The 17,415-nt window shown below is 45.9% G+C and overlaps 1 protein-coding gene and 1 long non-coding RNA gene across 2 annotated transcripts in view; one reads left to right on the top strand and one right to left on the bottom strand.

Annotated features, from left to right (window-relative positions):
• RIN2 (Ras and Rab interactor 2) overlaps nucleotides 1-17,415 on the top strand; it is a 113,416-nt gene that overhangs the window by 29,086 nt on the left and 66,915 nt on the right. The window lies entirely within an intron of this gene.
• LOC150003116 (uncharacterized) lies at nucleotides 5,294-6,892 on the bottom strand. The gene is made up of 2 exons (XR_016512652.1): nucleotides 6,229-6,892; nucleotides 5,294-6,093 (listed from the first exon to the last, which is right to left on the bottom strand). It is a non-coding gene; the product is annotated as an uncharacterized LOC150003116 (long non-coding RNA).

Raw genomic sequence — 17,415 nt, 5'->3', positions numbered from 1 at the left:
ACAGCTGGCAATCACCAAAAGTTTGAAGCAGAAGAGTGTTAGAAAACCATTGATCTATTTAATGCTTGAGGAAAATGAAGTCCAGAGAGGTTAAGCAACCCAGCCCCACTCCCCTATGCTCAAGGCCAAGGACACACAGTCATCAAACCTCTTAGAATGGATAGTTCTTCAGAGTTATGGATAAACTTAAGAGATAATTTTCAAAAAGTGAAAAACATAATTCTTATACAAATACATAGTGAGCATGTGTCAAAGACTGACTTGATGCATTAAGGAGAAAATCAACAGGATGGCAAAGACAGGTAAATAGCAGCAGTAGACAACAGAATCCTATCTTGAACAGGCTCTAATATCTGCTGTTAGCCAGCTTTGTGTATCTGCCCTTGCAAGGTTATACTGTAAACAGGCTCAATATTGCTAATATTCAACAATTTTTGACCTTCCAGCATTGCAAGTTCTTATAGTTCAACCTAATAGAAAACTGGTTAAAGATGTACAGGGCAACAAAACCAAAACCTTTGGGGATATCTTTTCTACCAAACAAATATCAATCTTCCACAAGTTCTGCTTCTGACTTTATGGAGTCTGAGCCTTAATCAAAACAAAAAAAGTCAAACAAAATGACATCCCAGGTGACTCTTAGGTAGGCTTAAGTCCCCAGCTATGACTTTGAAAGCGAACTTGTTTTGCTTCAAGTTTTGCATAGTTTTCTTAACTATAGGAACCTTTTGTGGCTGAACCCATCTACCATACCCACACTGCATAGGTCTTGGAGTTCCTCTAAATGCTTAAAGACCAAAAGGACATCACATCCAGGTTTGAGCTCTCATTTCCCATGCAAATTGCCTTCCAGCTTCATGTTTCCCAAGGGCCTCAGGCAGAGGTGCTTGCTTACTGTGGAGGAGACTATTCTTGCCAGGCTTCTAGTCACCGTCATAGTACAGTGCCTCCTGAGTGCCCCGTCCCACCTGAAAAGCGTGTCACACAGAGCTCAGGAGGCTGGAATGCTTGCAGGTCATCCCATTTTCTAAATTCCAAGATGTAAGTCCCTGCACAGCATGCATATCACTAATAGGACAGCAAAACAGGACACTAGCAATTGACCAACACAGCCTCAGACCTCTTCAACTTGAGCTCCATGAAGACATAGATCAGCACAGTTCAATTCTAAGATGCACTGATTTTCAAATTTAATAATCTCAAAATCATGTGTATTTTATAGTCAAGGGTGTGGTATAATTATAATTGGGAACTCTTTTTTCTAGATGATACAGAAAATGAGTGTACAGTAGTCCCTTTCTATATCACGGTTCACTTACGCGGCCTCACTGTATCGTGGGATTTTTAAAAATATTATATTTATTTATTTATCGCAGATTTTTCGCTATATCATGGGATTTTGCGGTACTGTATACGTATGTTGTTAAAGTTACGTAGGTTTAAGAGTGTAGAATATGTTTAAGAACATAAGTAGTGTTTATAAAAGTATGGAAAAGGTTAATAAGGGAGTGGTAAAGGTTAATAAGGAACTGGAAATGGTTTATAAGTGTGTGGGAAGGGTTTATAAAGCCTTAAAATATATATAAATACTAAAATAAATGTAAGGTTCCTACTTCGCAGATTTTCACCAATCACGAGGGGGAGGGGTCTAGAATGTTCTCGTTCGGCAGCCGTCCGTCTCGAGAGACGATGGTGTAGCTTCTTAAGAGTCTATCTGCACCGCTGAGAATGGCTGTGCAGTCCGACTCGGGAGTGACACGGTATCTGTCTCCTCCTGTGTTGAATCGACATCTTGTGATGACGCTGGAGTGTCCTCTCCAGTGAAGCTGAAGCTACAGAGCCTGGGCAGGGTGATATGGAGGGTCTGCTGTTGCCCATGCAGCAGACCCCCCCTCTCTTCGCAGCTGAAGGGTCCAAGGGAAAGACGGAGTCAATACAGCTTGGCTTCAGGTGCGCCACAGGAGTTGCCGGTGTTGACTACAACGTCAAACCGCCTTAGGGACTCCGGCTCTGGATTTTCTGTCAGGGTTTACTCCCTTAGCCTTTCCCCTGAAGAGGTATGCCGCAAAGCAACGGAGGTTTTTTGGAGTCAGAGTTTTCCTTCTCTGAAGTCTAGAATGTAATACCCTCAATAAGTGAGGGAATACTGTATCTTATAATTAAGTGTATCTCCATTTGATGGAGCGCATTGTGTTTTTGGGGTTTTTTTTTCCCCCATTATAGACCCATTGCTATGTAATAAGTACTTTAAAAATATTTTTAAAAAATGAAAAGTCAAACGTAAAATACAAATAAATACTACAACTAGCCAGGGCTATAGAAAACATTAGTGCTAACTCTTAGGAAGAGCTTCATTCTTCATGGAGCTTCTCTCATTTGGTTTGTCATTTAACCTTAAAACTCAATGCCACGGGCAGTGATATGGTGATCGATATCTATGACTTCTGAGGTCATTGAAGAGTCTAATACAATAGAGTCCTCAGACAACTGACGAAGTAAATCAGGACCTTAGCACATGACTGTTTCAAGATATACCACACTAGCTGCTTCCATATTTCATGTATTGAACTATAGACATGCTATATATCTTTTTTAAATTATTTTTATTTTTATTTTCCAAGGAGACACTAAGTTGAATATAGTTTTAAAAAACAAAACAAAACTAATCTAAGCCTCTAGAATTTGCACTGAGTCAGCGGCACCTGTGTCAGTGTGATCAACCCAACCTTTCACAGCCTGCCTGAAACAGAGCCAAGTTGGTCTCTTCCATTTCAGTAGTAGCAGTTGATAAATTAATCATTGGGGAACCGTTTTCAAAGCCACTGGCTTCTACTCAATGAGAACTTAACTGTGGATCAGATGGAGCAGCTGCCTTCTGGATGTGCAACCATATTGGTGTTTTTTTGGTGGTGAATAATTGAAAACTCTTGAGCAGTACTTCTTTAGTGGCTTCCACAATGTCAGCTTCTTCCTCACCATGTCCAGCCACGGTTCTAATGGACTGGTTGGAGCTCCACCCCCTCTGTGTCCTGCTTTACCCTCAGTCTAGAAGGAAATGAATGGGAAGTTACAAAGGGGAAGCCAGAAAGGGAAGAACACTCATTCATTCAACAACTCATGTATGCCAGGGCCTGTCCTGAGCTCAGAGGAGGGAGCGGGGAGCAAAAAGGCATCATTTCTGCTCTGCAGAATTTACATCCAGGTGGGGGCCATTAGAGAGAGCCTCTGGCTCCAGGAATAACCCACAGGCAGGACCATCAACCTCAAATGGTGAAAGGGGGGCCAAGCAGGAAGATTGGGAGGATCATGGTTCAGATTCCCCAGAAACAGGCCCAGAGCTAAAGATTTTTATGAAAATGAGTTATCAGGAAGAGAAATCCATAGAGGGGCAGAGAAGGGGCTCAGACAAGTCTAGTTTCAAGCAAAGTCCTGTGATGGTAACTTTGGTTCCATCTTACAAGGTTCTTGAGGATAGTGTAGATCTCACATCAGGGTGGTCTTATCCTGAGGAGAGGGAACTAGAGTATTTATACCCCAGTGCCCATCAGTCCTTGATCAAGGACTGACTTTGGGAGATCTTCAGGAACTCTGTGCAACAGACAAAGCAGGTTCTGACCACCAGAAAGCCATCCTCAAAAAAATGACTTGGGCCCAGTTTCCTTCTCCTGACCACTCTCAGGCAGTGTAAGGGAGCCCCTCTGGTGGAAGGCCTGGTCTCAAGGAATGCTGTGGTACAACGCGATGTTTGCAGGGGTTTCAGATTTGAGGAAGGTCCAAGGAGCTAAAGGCTATGGAAACCTGGTCCATCAACAAACTGAGGTCCCCCCCAGGGATACTAACACGCACAAGGGTACCAGGTCCTGAATTTTCTGGGGCTTTCCTAATTTCAAATATTTCTATCTATTGTAAGTACATGCATGCTTATGAGGCTCCTAACAAGCCTCAAGGAATCACAGTGCCTGTAGGGACATAGCATGTGAAGGTCTCCCTCATGGGCGTTGCAGAAGGACCTGTGCCCCCAACAGATATAATTAGCCAATACCTCTACCCCACACTTCTCACACCTTTTAAACCAGAATTCTCACTTTTCATCCATGGGGGGTATAAATAGCTAAACCCTCTCCCACCAGCAAATACCCAAAAGCTAAAGATGAACCTCTGCTGTGAACTTTGGTGCATCAACTCAGTGAACTCTTATTAAACAGCCCTGAGAAGCAGGCCTCAGCATACCCCCAGTTCACAGATGAGGAAATTAAAGGGGTCAGATTGTTTAGTCAAGGACACAGTTCTTGAAACAGCAAACCCAAAGGAATTCCAAGCAAGGCATTTAACTGAAAATTTTTTAAAATATTAAATTATTTACTTGTATTTCATTTCTCTAAATAATACTATTTACTACTTTGAGCTGTAATCAAAGTTATTTATATCAAACAATTTTAGTTAACTCAGAGATGATATGAGGGTAGATTGCTTATTATCTTTTTCTCCACATAAGTGTATGCAACTATGCTGTGTTATTTTCAACTCCAAAATAGGAAAAATGGAATAAAAAGATAATGAGGTTCTAACAGGGTAGCTCGGTTGGTTTGAGCATTGTCCCCCTACATCAAGGTTGTGGATTTGATCTCTGGTCAGGGCACATATGAGAATCAACTAATAAATGCATAAGTAAGTGGAACAACAAATCTCTCCCCCCCTCAAATCAAACAGTAAAAATGTAATAAATATTGTTTTTGGTGAATAGGAAGGTTCTAATTGTGATTAAGGGGATGTTTTGAATCAGCAGGGCTAAGATGAACTACTGTATAAATACTGTTGAGCTCATTTGTTCTTCATTTGGAATGAAAATCAAGGGCAGAGTTCTACCTCATGCCTCCTGGGCTACTCCCAGCCTTTGGACAAGTTTTTAAAAGGCAGCCCTCTGCACACATCCATTGGCCTGCAGAAGGTACCTCAGGCTAATAAAGCCATCCCAGAGTGCAGTGCTTAGGGTTTTGGAGAACCTAGCCCTGGCCCTATTATAATCATCCCTCCTCCTTATGATTTCACACCACACTCAAAATTACATTCCAGTATTTGTATTCCAAATACTTACATACATACATACATAAATACATACATACAATATATGTAAATAGGCAAAACTTTATAGGATACATCTTAGTAAAAAAATAGAGGAGAATATTTACTGCAAGGTCAGGAATGTCTTCTTTAGACAAAGTGAGAACTACAATGAACTTTTGATTCTATCAATCTTAAAAGTTTAGGAAATTTAAAAGACATAAAAACAGTATGAGAGAAAATCTTTTAATTATTTGAGGCAAGGATTTATATCACAACTTAAGAAAAACAAGAAACCCCAAAATGGTCAACAGACAAATAGATAAGCAATTCCTCAGAAGAGGAAATACAGACAATCAGTATACAAACAGTATAACCTGAACAAAGTACATGAAGACAATAAAAAGCCACTGTACTCCTCAGATTGGCCTAAGCTTAAAAGTGTGATAATATCAGAACACTGACAAGTGAGGCAGATGCTTTCACAGATGGTGGAGGCAGTCGAGATGGACACAGCAACCTGGAGAGCAATGCAGCATTTTCTCTAAGGTTTCACACATTATACAGGATGTTCATCATAGTATTGCTTGTGACAGCAAAACGCTGGATAGATGTCTAGCAAAATAGAATGGATACATGGAATATCTGTATGTAGTATACCCTAATGGTGGAAAACCATTCCCACTTAAAATGAACTAGGGTTTCCTTTATCCATGTGGATAAGTTCCACATTTCACCGAATGTAGCAAGCAAGCTATAAGGCAATACATCATACACACAAAACTGATAATAGTGGTTACCTCTGAGTAGGTAGAAAGGACTATGGACCATGGTCAAGGGAGATTAACTTTAACTACAGTAATCTATGTTTTTCAGTAGGAATGTATTCGTGTGTTATATTTGTGATTATAATTAAATTTCAAAAATATACATGCAAACACCCATAGGACAAGGACACGTAACAGACAGTTTCAAAACAAAACAAAAGGGCATGGTTCTGAGATGCTTCAACATCATTCCTCAGGCACTCCTCTAAAAGTAAAAAGGAAAAGCCTCCATTACTTCTTTGTTTCCATGCTGACAGTTTGGGGGAGGGGCAACAATTTGAAAGTTTGTAAGAAACCCATTATTCTCTACCTCATACAAACCTCAATGGGGTGTACTCACTAGTGGATGAGGCTCCTCTAGCTCAGCAGAAGCAGACAGGAGAGAGAAGGGTTTGGAACATGTGATTTTTCATAACCTGGAGTTAGGTCTAATCCCACCAAGCTGATAGAACTGTAAAGGCCAACCTGATGCACTTAGGAAATAGAAACTCCATAGCCGAAAGCCAAGCACTTGACTTTTCCCACACCCTAGATTTCAAGTCCTCTATCAGCTAGCTGTACAGCCCTTTTCAAACCACTGATAACATTCCTGAGTTAGACTTGGAATTTGAAGAGCACTGTATCAGAACTTGCTCTATAAGCACTTTCTTGTTTTATTTTTACTTGACCTTCAAGAGAACTTTTTTCCTTTTATCTAACCCTAAAAGAAAGAAAACAAGATTGGAGTCCCTCCCTCACCCTCTCTTCAGTCTCCCAAGCAATTGGAGACTGCAGACAGCAACGGCTCTTCCCCAATCCAGTAAGGGTAATTGACATCTAGGGGGAAAATCCTGAGATTAGAGACTTCTGGGCAGACAGATAAAAGCAAGATTGGACTCCACAAACACTGGTCTTTTGTAGGTCCAGGTCTGTTGCTGGGGATGAAATGATGAAATGGCCCCTTTATAGGCTGGGAGGGGTGTAAGTCCTTTATAAGTGTCTTTTAGCTTTATCGCCTGTCTGTTTCATAGCAATGATTGCCATTAATATAAAGAGAGAATTTAAATAGGAAGAAGATTTGGGAGTATATTGGTACTTGTTAAAAACCGTTTTGATCTCATCATCCTTTTTAATCCTCCAACACCTGCTGGCTCCCAGAGTCAGCCAACAAGGGGTCAAGGGCACTTGAAGGCAGGTCTTCTTGAGCCCAAAGCTCATACCCTCACCACTGCTACCTCATGCTGCCAAACCACCATAGTTGCTGCAAGCCAGACTGCATCTCAACAGTACAAGGCTTGAAGTGTGGCCCTTCAGATGAGGTTCCTACCTACTGGAAAATTACCCAGAATGATTACAAAACAGTACAAATCAGTGTAGGTTGCTGTGCCAGACTGGAGCACAGCAGGCCAGTCCTTATCCAGGCTGAGTCCTGGGTGTGATTCAAAGGGCCAAGAAAGAACCTGGGGCTTCCCAAATTCTCCTGCCCTTGGCCTGTATGCCAGTTTGCATGGAAATCGCCCAGGTGAACACTTTGGGCTTCCTGTATTATGCACAGATGCTTAGATATTAAGGAGCCCAACAGCACTGGGTTTCTGAGTGGAATGAGGGAGGAGACCCAGAGGCCCAACCCCTAGCCTGCTTTCCTCAGATGCCATCTCTCTGGCCAATTCCACTTATGGTGGCTGCAGAAGTTCCCTTCCTGCCAGCAGCATTCTCTCTCCCTGCTTTGGAAGGCAAGCACCCCAGCCCTCAGGGGGATAACAAAGACAGGTATGTCCTGGCTCTGTCAGGATGGCTCTGCTGTGCCTTGTACATACAAGTGGCTGTCTCTTGAGTTGAGGAGTCATTGCTTGTGGAGTTTTCTGGAAAGAATACAAATGTTGTGTTTCATTATAAGAACCACTGTCTTACCAAGTTAGTTTCCTGGAACCTGGTTTCCTGTCTCACTTTCTGATTGCACTGAATAATAGCTGCTTGTCTCTGTTGCCACCTTCCCTGGTGTCCACACAGCACTGGCAGCTAAAAAGGGTTGTGGACAGCAGCATGTTCTCACCAGCTTGGCAGATGCTTAGGCAGCCTGTCCTGTTCTTGTAGGAACTCTGGACAGGGACAGGGATATATTGGGGTCTTGGGTTGTATACATGGATTTAGAGAAACTTCTGTTAGCAGTACCAACTTTGATAAAGTAGTTACACTGACACTGCTTTTGGCTATGTGGACCCTAAGAAAGATACTGACCAAGAAGGACTCTTGGTGGCTAAAAGCTCAAATTTAAACAAACGAACAAACAAAAACAACCAGAGCCTAGCAGCCATTTCTAAACATGAGCCTCCAGGCTCACACAAGCCACATTTTAGAGAGAAGCCTGCCATAAACTACCTGACTCCTGCAGGGAACTGCCTGCTTGTACTGTGTTCCTATTGTTGCGGCTACACAAGTGAGACTGAACACTCTGAGGCAGTGAATAAAATAAGCAAAAAAGGTTTATTGCCAGCAGTCGGGCCGAGACCAAGTCTCCAAAATGGCGCCAACCCAAATGGGGTTTAGGGATTTATATAGGGTCTTTCCCTTATTCTGTGAGTAGTAGCCTTGGGAAGCGGGGGCTGGGCAGAGCTGCAGGAACGTCTTGGCAGAAACAGGAACAGAGATTCGCAGGGCCATAAGGTTATCTCTAGCTGCAGCTGCAGCCTCTTAGTCATGGTCAAATATCTGTAAACCAGTTACTCTGCAAAAGGCTAGACATCCTGTAAGACATAACTTCACAAGAGTTATAAACAAGCACAATGATATAGAAGGGGAGGTAGGGGCTATGGGAAGGAGCTGGGCCGGGGTCTCTTAGCTTGTAAATCATTGGGTGGCTGTAACATCGCCCCCTCTAGTCCCTTGACTAAACCTATTAGGGATGTCTAGGGACTATTGTTAGGGTTATTAAACTTCGGTTTCCAGGAGGGGCTCAACAGCAAGGATAAGGAGTTGGGTATCTGCAATGCTAGCTCTCAGGCTCTGAGTAATATATCGGAATACACAAGGGAGGATAGTTATTGCTAGAATGAGAAGCAGCAAGGGCCCAGTGAGGCTGGTCACTAAAGTGGTTAGCTGTGGACTCCAGTTAAACATATTTTGGTACTACAAAGAGTTTTTTCTGCTACTCACATTCCCGCTGCTCTATGCAGTCTTTTATGGTCTGCAGTGTTTCAGATGACACCGGTTCAGTTGGCATAGAAGCAACAGTCCTCTCCCAGGGCAGCACAAAGTCCTCCTTGCTTCATGAGGAGGAGGTCTAGGCCTCTTCTGTTTTGCAGGACTACTTCAACAGGGGACTCTATTTGAGTGGTTACTTCTTCAATTGTTCCATGTAAGGCTAGTAGGCCCTGGTCAACTGCTGTGGAGAGAGCTGCAAGTCCAGTCTGTCTGGTGATGAGACTCGTCGCAGTGGCGAGTGATCCTGCTAGGGCAGATCCAGCCAGTATGGGAAGGATAGCTACTCTCTGCACTTGAGGCGTCTCGGAGGGGAAGAGGAGCCAGCTGCCCTCCTCTCTATCGTAGACAGTTACTTGGGGAACAATTTGGGCAAGTATGCAAGGCCCAGAAGTCAGGTTGTCCTTACAAAGACATGATGTGATGCCTGTAGGGCAAATGAGTCTGGAGCCATTCGGGACCTGAAAGTAGTTGCCTGAGTACTGGATGGTTTGAGCACAGACAGATGGAGCGAGGACAACCTGGGAAGCCTCTGAGGGACGGGTGCTGGGGGCATTGATGGAAGTCCCATTTCCAAGAACCTCCTCTGTCAGTTTAAGAGTAGCAACATCTATCCTCTCACATTGGCCAGTGCTGGTCGGGTTAAGTTTTATACCAACAGCAGTGTAGAAGGGAGGTCTCGCCCGGTAACAAAGCCAGCAGTCTGCAGCAATTTTGGGCTGGCTTTGGTTCAAGACCTGATGGGTGGCTGTTACAAGCCTAAATAAGCCAGGGGGCCCTTTGGGAACATCTGGGAGAGACGGAGGTGAATGGGTTGGGCCTCCGTTAGTGCGTGGGCCTGGCTTCTGAAAGCTGGCACTTGGTCAGCTCAGTGGGATTTGTGCAGGTTTCACTGTAGCTCTAGAAGCTGGGGAATCGCGAACCGAGGAGTGGGAGGTCTCCCTTGGATTGTGAAGAAGGTCCCAGGATCTGGCTCATCAGAGACTGCAAGGCTCAGTCCCCAGAGGTGCCCCATGCCAGTCTAAGTATCATTTGCTGGGTTTGTGATGGTCAGGTCCAGGGGAGTTTCTCTCTTGCCTGGCTTGACTGGCCATAGGTGGCTTTTAGGAATCTTTGGTTGATTTTCCAGTATCCTCCTACAGCTCAGAGGCCTAGGTCCTCACAGCCCGAATAGGGGCAAAAATAGTCCTTGGTACTGTAACAGTGTTCACTGGGTTTTTGGCTGAAACAGAAATAGAAGTTTCTGTGCCACCTGGGGTTGTGCGGAAAGAAGTCTTCAAGATGGAGTTTGAAAGTCAGCAATTGTTCTGTAGTATTCCAGTCTTGTTCCACTATTAGGTGTCCCATCCCCATCTCGATGATACGGAACTGTAAAGGTGGTGGGGCTGCGGTAGCAGGGAGAACGAGAGCAAGGATGAATCAGACCCAGAGGTCTATGTCGACCCCTATTCTCAAGAAGAATTTCGCTGCAATTTTTCCCGCTTTTTTTCAGGGCGTTTTGACCTTCGCGGGGGAGGGGGATTGGCTGTTCCGAAGAGCCGGATGGAGGGCCAGCTGCCTGGGGTTGTTCTCTGGCTGTCTCCTAAAGCAGGCTGCAAGAGGAGCTTCACTCTGGTGTGGTGGATCCATGCTGCAGTGCCGATGACTTTGACTGCAGTGGGAGTGGTGAAAATAACAGTGTGAGGACCTTCCCACAAAGGGCCTAAAGGCTGTCTTTTTCAAACCTCAATTAAAACTTGATTCCCCGGCTCATAGGGGTACAAGGGAGTAGTAACTACTGGTATTTGGCAGTGTTCTAGTGCCCCTTTCTGAACAACTGCTAGGGTCTTCTGGAGTGCCTGCAGTTGTTTAACTAGGGATAATTCCTCTTTAACTTGCAGGTCCTCAACTCGAGATGTGAGTGGGTTTTATCAGTTTCAGTCTAGTTCTTCTCAGCAAGGAGGTGGCCAGTGCCTGTTGTGATACAGAAACGTAAGGGAGTCGACGAGACTGGCGTAAGTAAGCAAAGGGTAACGCTTGTCCAGAAGACTAAATAAGAAGTCCTCTGGTCAGGTTTAGATTTATCTAACAACCAGCCGTGGGCAGGAGGCTTAATAGAGAAGACAATAAATCAATTCAAACACTAAACACAAGCAAATGTAGAGGAATCCGAAAGCCACCCTTTCCCAGGGGCCCCAGTCAGCCAGGGCAACGGCACTAAGTCCTATGGCAAATAGGGTAATGAGCAAGCTAACTAAGGTTAAGTATAAAGCACACTGTCCAGTCATTTTCTTTTCTTGAGTCACTCCGATTGACAGGAAAAGGCTGAGTTTGATTATCCTATGGGGGCCAGTCCGGACCTACTGGGCTTTTCTTCAGAAGCTGGTGGGATGTAAGACTTGACTCAGGAATGATGAACCCAAGCAGCAACACCAGCAACCTTTATAGCTATTGGGGTAGTAAGAATAACAGTGAGAGGACCTTCCCATAGCGGCCCTAGGGGTTGTCTTTTCCAGACCTCTATGAGGACCTGATCCCCAGGTCTGACGGGATGCATGGGGGTCACTATAGGAATGGGGTGCCTCTCTAATACTCACTGCTGGATGGAAGTAAGGGTCTTCTGAAGAGCCTGCAATTGCTGAATTAAAGTGTGGTCACCCCTAACCTGTAAATCTCCTATCCAAGGTGTTAGAGGGGGTGGCCTTCCATACAATATTTAAAAAGGAGTTAGGCCATCGGTATACGGAGTGCACCTGGATCAGAAAAGGGCTAAAGAGAGAAGATCTGGCCATGGAGAATTAGTTTCCTGGTGGAGCTTTCGCAGACTCTGCTTTAAGGATTGGTTCATACATTCTGCCTGACCTGCACTTTAAAGCCGGTAGGTAGCGTGGAGGTTCCACTTGATTCCTAGAGCCTTAGCTACAGCTTGAACTGCTTCTTTTATAAATATTGGACCGTTGTCTGACCCTATGCTAATAGGTAATTCATATCTAGGAATAATTAGGTTTAATAGAGCCTTGGCTACTTCCCTGGCCTTCTCTGTTCAGGTGGGGACTGCCTCTACCCACCCAGAATAGGTACAAATTAAAACTAATAAGTATTTATAGCCTCTGGGGGCTGGCCCTACTTCTGTAAAATCTACCTCAATTGTCTTCAAAGGGAGTAGTTCTCTGCTGGTGCACCGCAAGTGGTGGGACCCTGCCAGTCCTTGGGTTATTCTTAGTACAAGTTAGGCATCACTTTGTAACTGAAGCACAAATAGTCCAGAGATTGGGTATATAATATTCCTTTTCTAAAGATGTGACAAGTGCTCCTTCCCCAAAGTGAGTGGTCTGATGCAGGGTGGTGGCTAGCTGCAGGCCAATGCTGTTTGGAACAAAGATCCTGCCATCCGGCAGAATTAACCAGCCTTTTTTCTTTGTGCCATTTTCAGCCTTAGCCCAAGCTTCCTCAGCTGGGGAGTAGTGCAGGGGCTCTGTAGGCTGTGTTAATACAGGAAGGATATTACCCACCTCTGGGGCAGAGGCTTTACCCTGTAATGCAGCTTCTTTGGCAGCCTGATCTGTTAGCCGGTTACCAGTTTCAGTTTCCCCAGTGCCCCTCTGGTGACCTCTGCAATGGACAATTGCTACCTGGGCTGGCCTCCACACTGCTTGTAATAAAGCTAGAATTTCCTGAGTATTTTTGATTGCTTTTCCCTCGGCTGTAAGCAATCCTCTCTCTTGATAAATTGCCCCTTGCACATGAACAGTGGCAAAAGCATACTGCGAGTCAGTATATATAGTGGCCCGTTTACCAGTGGCTTCCTCTCATGCCCAGGTGAGGGCGACAAGTTCTGTTCTCTGGGCTGATCAGCCCTGCAGAAGGGGCTCAGAGCGGGTTACTTTCTCAAGGGTGACTACAGCTGCTTCCGCATAACGTATGCCATCGCGAACAAAACTGCTTCCATCCATGAAGAATACAACTTCTGAATTTGGGAGTGCAGAGTCTTGTAGTCCAGGCCATGAGGAACGTTCTCGGTCAATGGTTCCTTCACATGCTCCAGCTCCCCATCCTCAGCAGGTAAGAGCAAAGCTGGGTTTAAAGCCCAGATGGCCTGCAGGCAGATCCGGGGGTCCTCAAGGAGAGTTGCTTGGTAGTGGGTGAAGTGGCTACCAGTGAGCCATTTCCCTCCCGTGCCTCTTAGGAGGGTCTCAACTGAGTGTGGTACATTAACGGAAAGGTCCTGTCCTAGAGTGAGCTTGTCAGCCTCCTTGACTAGAAGGGCCGTAGTAGTGACAGCTCTGAGACAGGCAGGCCACCCTTGGGACACTGGGTCGAGTCTTTTTGAAAGATATGCACCGGCCTTCACCAAGGCCCAAGGACTTGAGCCAGGACTCCCCTGGCTACTCCTTTTTTCTCATGGACAAAAAGGCTGAAGGGCTTGGTGACATCTGGCAGGCAAGGGCCGAAGCCTTGGTGAGTTCCTCTTTTAGTTTTTGAAACACCCTTTCCTGATCCTCTCCCCAGTCTGATGGGGCATTGGGGTCTCGGGTGACTTCATGGAGGGGCCGAGCGATTGCAGCAGAGTTGGGGATCAAGAGGTGGCAAAATCCCACCGTCCCTAAAAACTCACGAAGGTCCTTGGATCTCAGGGTAGGAAGTCGGGTGGTTACCCCCTTTCACTCAGCTGACAGTCTCTGGGTCCCTTCTGACAAAATGAACCCTAGAAACTTAATTTTCTGGGTGCAAATTTCTGCCTTCTTGCAGGAGATTCGATAGCCTTTTCCTTCAAACAGAGTAAGGAGGGCAGAAGGGCCCGTTAGACAGTCCTCCTTAGTCTTGGCTGCTGGGAGATTATCTACATATTGGAGGAGCGTCAAATGGGGATTTTCTGTTGAGCAGGGGCTGAGGTCCTGTCCTAGGGCCTCTCTGAAAATAATAGGGGAGTTTTTGAACCCTTGAGGCAGCCGACTCCAAGTAAGTTGTTGCTTTCTGTTTGTCTCTGGATCCTCCCACTCAAAAGCAAAAATGTCTTGTGACTGCGGATGTAAAGAAATACAGAAAAGGACATCTTTTAGGTCTAATGTTGTATACCAGAGTCTATCAGGTGGCAGGAGACTTAGGAGAGTATAAAGATTTGGCACCGTTGGGTGGATAGTCTCTGTTGCAGCATTTACCCCCCTCAGGTCCTGAACTGGACGGTAATCATTGGTCCCAGGTTTTCGGACTGGTAAGAAAGGAGTGTTCCATGCTGACTGACATTCCCTTAATATGCCTTCCCATAGCATTCAGTCTATATGGGGCTTAATGCCTTTACGGGCTTCCCGGGAAATAGGATACTGCTTGATGCAAACAGGGCTAGTATCACTGAGTAGCGAGACTATCACAGGAGGTATATGGCTTGCCAAACCCAGAGGATTGTCTTCTGCCCATACTTTGGAAAACTGCCTGAAAATCCCTGAGGAGAGGTTCAGAGTCTTGTTGAGGAGACTCAAGCAATCGATACTTCTCTTCTAAGGGAAGGGAGACAGACAAAATCATTCGAGGGTTTACTTGAAGCTCTGCAGCCTCAGGGGAGAAGGAGATTTGATCTCAGAGCTTTCTGAGGAAGTCTCTCCCAAGCAAAGGGAACGGACAGTCCGGAATGAGAAGGAATGAGTGGGTGGTACTAGCTTTTCCTAAACTGACCTTCCGAGCTTCACAAAAAGAGTACTCTGCAATTTCTCCTGTTGTGCCTCGTACTTTCATTCTCTTTTCTACAATAGGTCCTGTATGTTTAATTACTACTGAAATTTCAGCTCCTGTATCTACCATAAAAGTCATTGGGTGGCCCCCTACAATCATTGTAACCATGGGTTCCCAGAGGCCTAAGAAGAGGGAGCCCTGATCCCCTCAGTCACTATCCTCCCCTGCAGTGGTCATTATTTTTGGAGGAGGACGTTTCTTTAGCTAGAGCAGTCATTTTTCCAATGTCCCTTTTCTTTGCAGTATGCACATTGGTCTGAAGTTAGTTCTTTTTCTGGCTTTCCCTCTCCCTTCTTGCGGAACTTTTTGCTGGATTCTGGACCTGGTTTAAAGAAGGTTTCTTTTAGGGCAGCGGCCAACACTTTAGCCTGCCACTTTTCTTTTTCAAGTTCTCTTATTTTATCGGCCTCATCTCTGTTTAAGTATACTTTGGTAGTGATTTCTAAGAGCTGGCTTAAATTCATGCCTCCAAATTCCTCTAATTTCTGTAACTTCCTCTAAATGTCCGATGCTGCCTGAGTGACAAAAGCCAGATTGGGTACGGGCATTCTCTGGAGCCTCAGGATCGAAAGGGGTGTACAGGCAGTATGCCTCTCGCAGGCACTCAAGGAAGGCAGTGGGGCTCTCAGTGGGGCCCTGAATAACTTCTGAAATCTTATTCAAGTTAGTGGGCCTCTTAGCAGCCTTGATCATTCCTTGAACTAAGGTCTGATGGTAAGCTCTAAGGGCCACCATCCCAGGCGCGGTGTTGGAGTCCCAGTCGGGTGGCCCAGCGGGTACTAGTTCCCTCACGGCTGCCTCCCTTTCCTGTTCTGTCCCTATAGCCTGACTCCTGACATTTTTTCTGGCTGCTTTAAGAATTAACTGTCACTCTTCTATCGAGAAGAGGGTCAGTAGGAGCTGCTGGCAATCCTCCGAGGTAGGTCGATGTGACCAACAAATAGATTCAAATAGACTGGTAGGAGCCTGGGGCTGCTCAGAAAATGGCAGGTTTTGGGCCCACCAGTTATATAAATCACTGGTGGAGAAGGGGACGTAAACGAAAATAGTCTGGTATTCTGGGTCAGGTCCTACAGCTTCCCTTAATGGGATCACGGGCCTAGCAACCTGAGCCTCACTGGCTCTAACAGAACTAGGAGGAGGCCTCAGGTGCAGGCAAGAAGATGGAGCGCTCCTCAGGGGTGGCAAGGTAGAGGAGGTCCCGCTGGTGGAGTCTGGTTCCTCTCAGGGGAGCTGGGGATAGAGGGACGTGGAGGACCCCCGATAAGGAAAGGGCTGTAGGAAGTGGCCTTCCTCTGGGGCTGACGGGAGAGTCAGGAGACCTGGCCGACGTGACTCAGTGACTTTCAGTTTGTTGCGTTCTCCCTTGTCCTGAGGCTGGCAGGCTAGGAGGACTTTACGGGCTTCTGACCCAGCACACTTTCAGAGTCAAGAAAACGGGTACTCAGCTAGCTCCTGCCAACAATCAATATAATCAAACTGATCCGGATGGCCAGGCTTCCCTGTGACAATGAGGTGGATGGCCCTTATAATACTTAGATTCAGAGTACCCCCAAGGGGCCATCAGACAACAAAAGCAGGCCACTCTGACCTACAGAATGTTTCCAGGGTGTCAGAGTTCATGGAGGGGTTTTGTCCCCGAAACTTGGGGAAATTCTGGAGCACACAGTCAAGAACTATGGGTGCAGACTTGGACTGGCACCCCCCCCCCCATGTTGGCTAAGGTGATTCGTACAGATTTACAAATATATTTCTATTCTGAATTACAATCAAGGGTGGGACTCCGAGGTACGGGAACAATCCCCCCCTAACAGCGCAGACAGACACGGGTTGAGAGCTCCCAAAGGAAACCAAACAGATGCCTGCCTGGCCTCTCCTCTTGCAAGGACTTAGGCTTATCTGAGCTAAGGCTGTGCAAGTGGAATCTGAGTTATATCCAGCCGTTTATGCTGTATGATAAACCAAGGAACCACAGGTCAGGGCCCACTCATAATCCGTAGACCAAAGTCCGTGGAGTCACACAAAAGGAGGAAACAATTTCTAACCTTAACACTCACTCACACATTCATTCAGAGGTTAAACAATTCCACCCAAACCCCACCTAGGCTTCTGTGATCAGACAAACAGTGTCAGCCAACAGGCAGCACAACCCCAAAACCAAACCAAAAGAGCTCTATATAACCCAAATGAAGTCTGCTGAACAGGTTTCAACAAATTCCCTGTTCGTGAATATGTACCTCTGCGTCCAGAGGACAAAAGAGACCGAGTCTCACAAATGACAAATGGCAGTGGCCTAAGCCCGCTGCCCCAAATGGGTTGCTACTCACCTGTTGCTGAGGCTGTCCGCTGCCCTTTGCTTACTCTAGACTGGGCCGTCAGGGCTTCTGGCAGCTCCTGAATGTCCGCTGAAGGCACAGGGAATTGGTGGCTGCTGTCCTGCCACCAGTCAGCTAGGCACTCGGGACCCACACAAAGCCCTGGATGCTCACCGAAGGCAGCACTGCTCTACAGAGGGATCTCGCTGGGGCCTCCAAAATGTTGTGGCTACACAAGCAAGACTGAACACCCTGAGGCAGTGAATAAAGTAAGCAAAAAAGGTTTATTGCTGGTGGTCAGGCCGAGACCAAGTCTCCAAAATGGCACC

This window comes from Furipterus horrens, unplaced genomic scaffold (assembly GCF_987537825.1).
Source record: "Furipterus horrens unplaced genomic scaffold, mFurHor1.1.pri manual_scaffold_8, whole genome shotgun sequence".
Classification (NCBI taxonomy): domain Eukaryota; kingdom Metazoa; phylum Chordata; class Mammalia; order Chiroptera; family Furipteridae; genus Furipterus; species Furipterus horrens.
The sequence above is the reverse complement of the archived record's forward strand: the minus strand, read 5'-3'. Positions and strand labels throughout refer to the sequence as shown.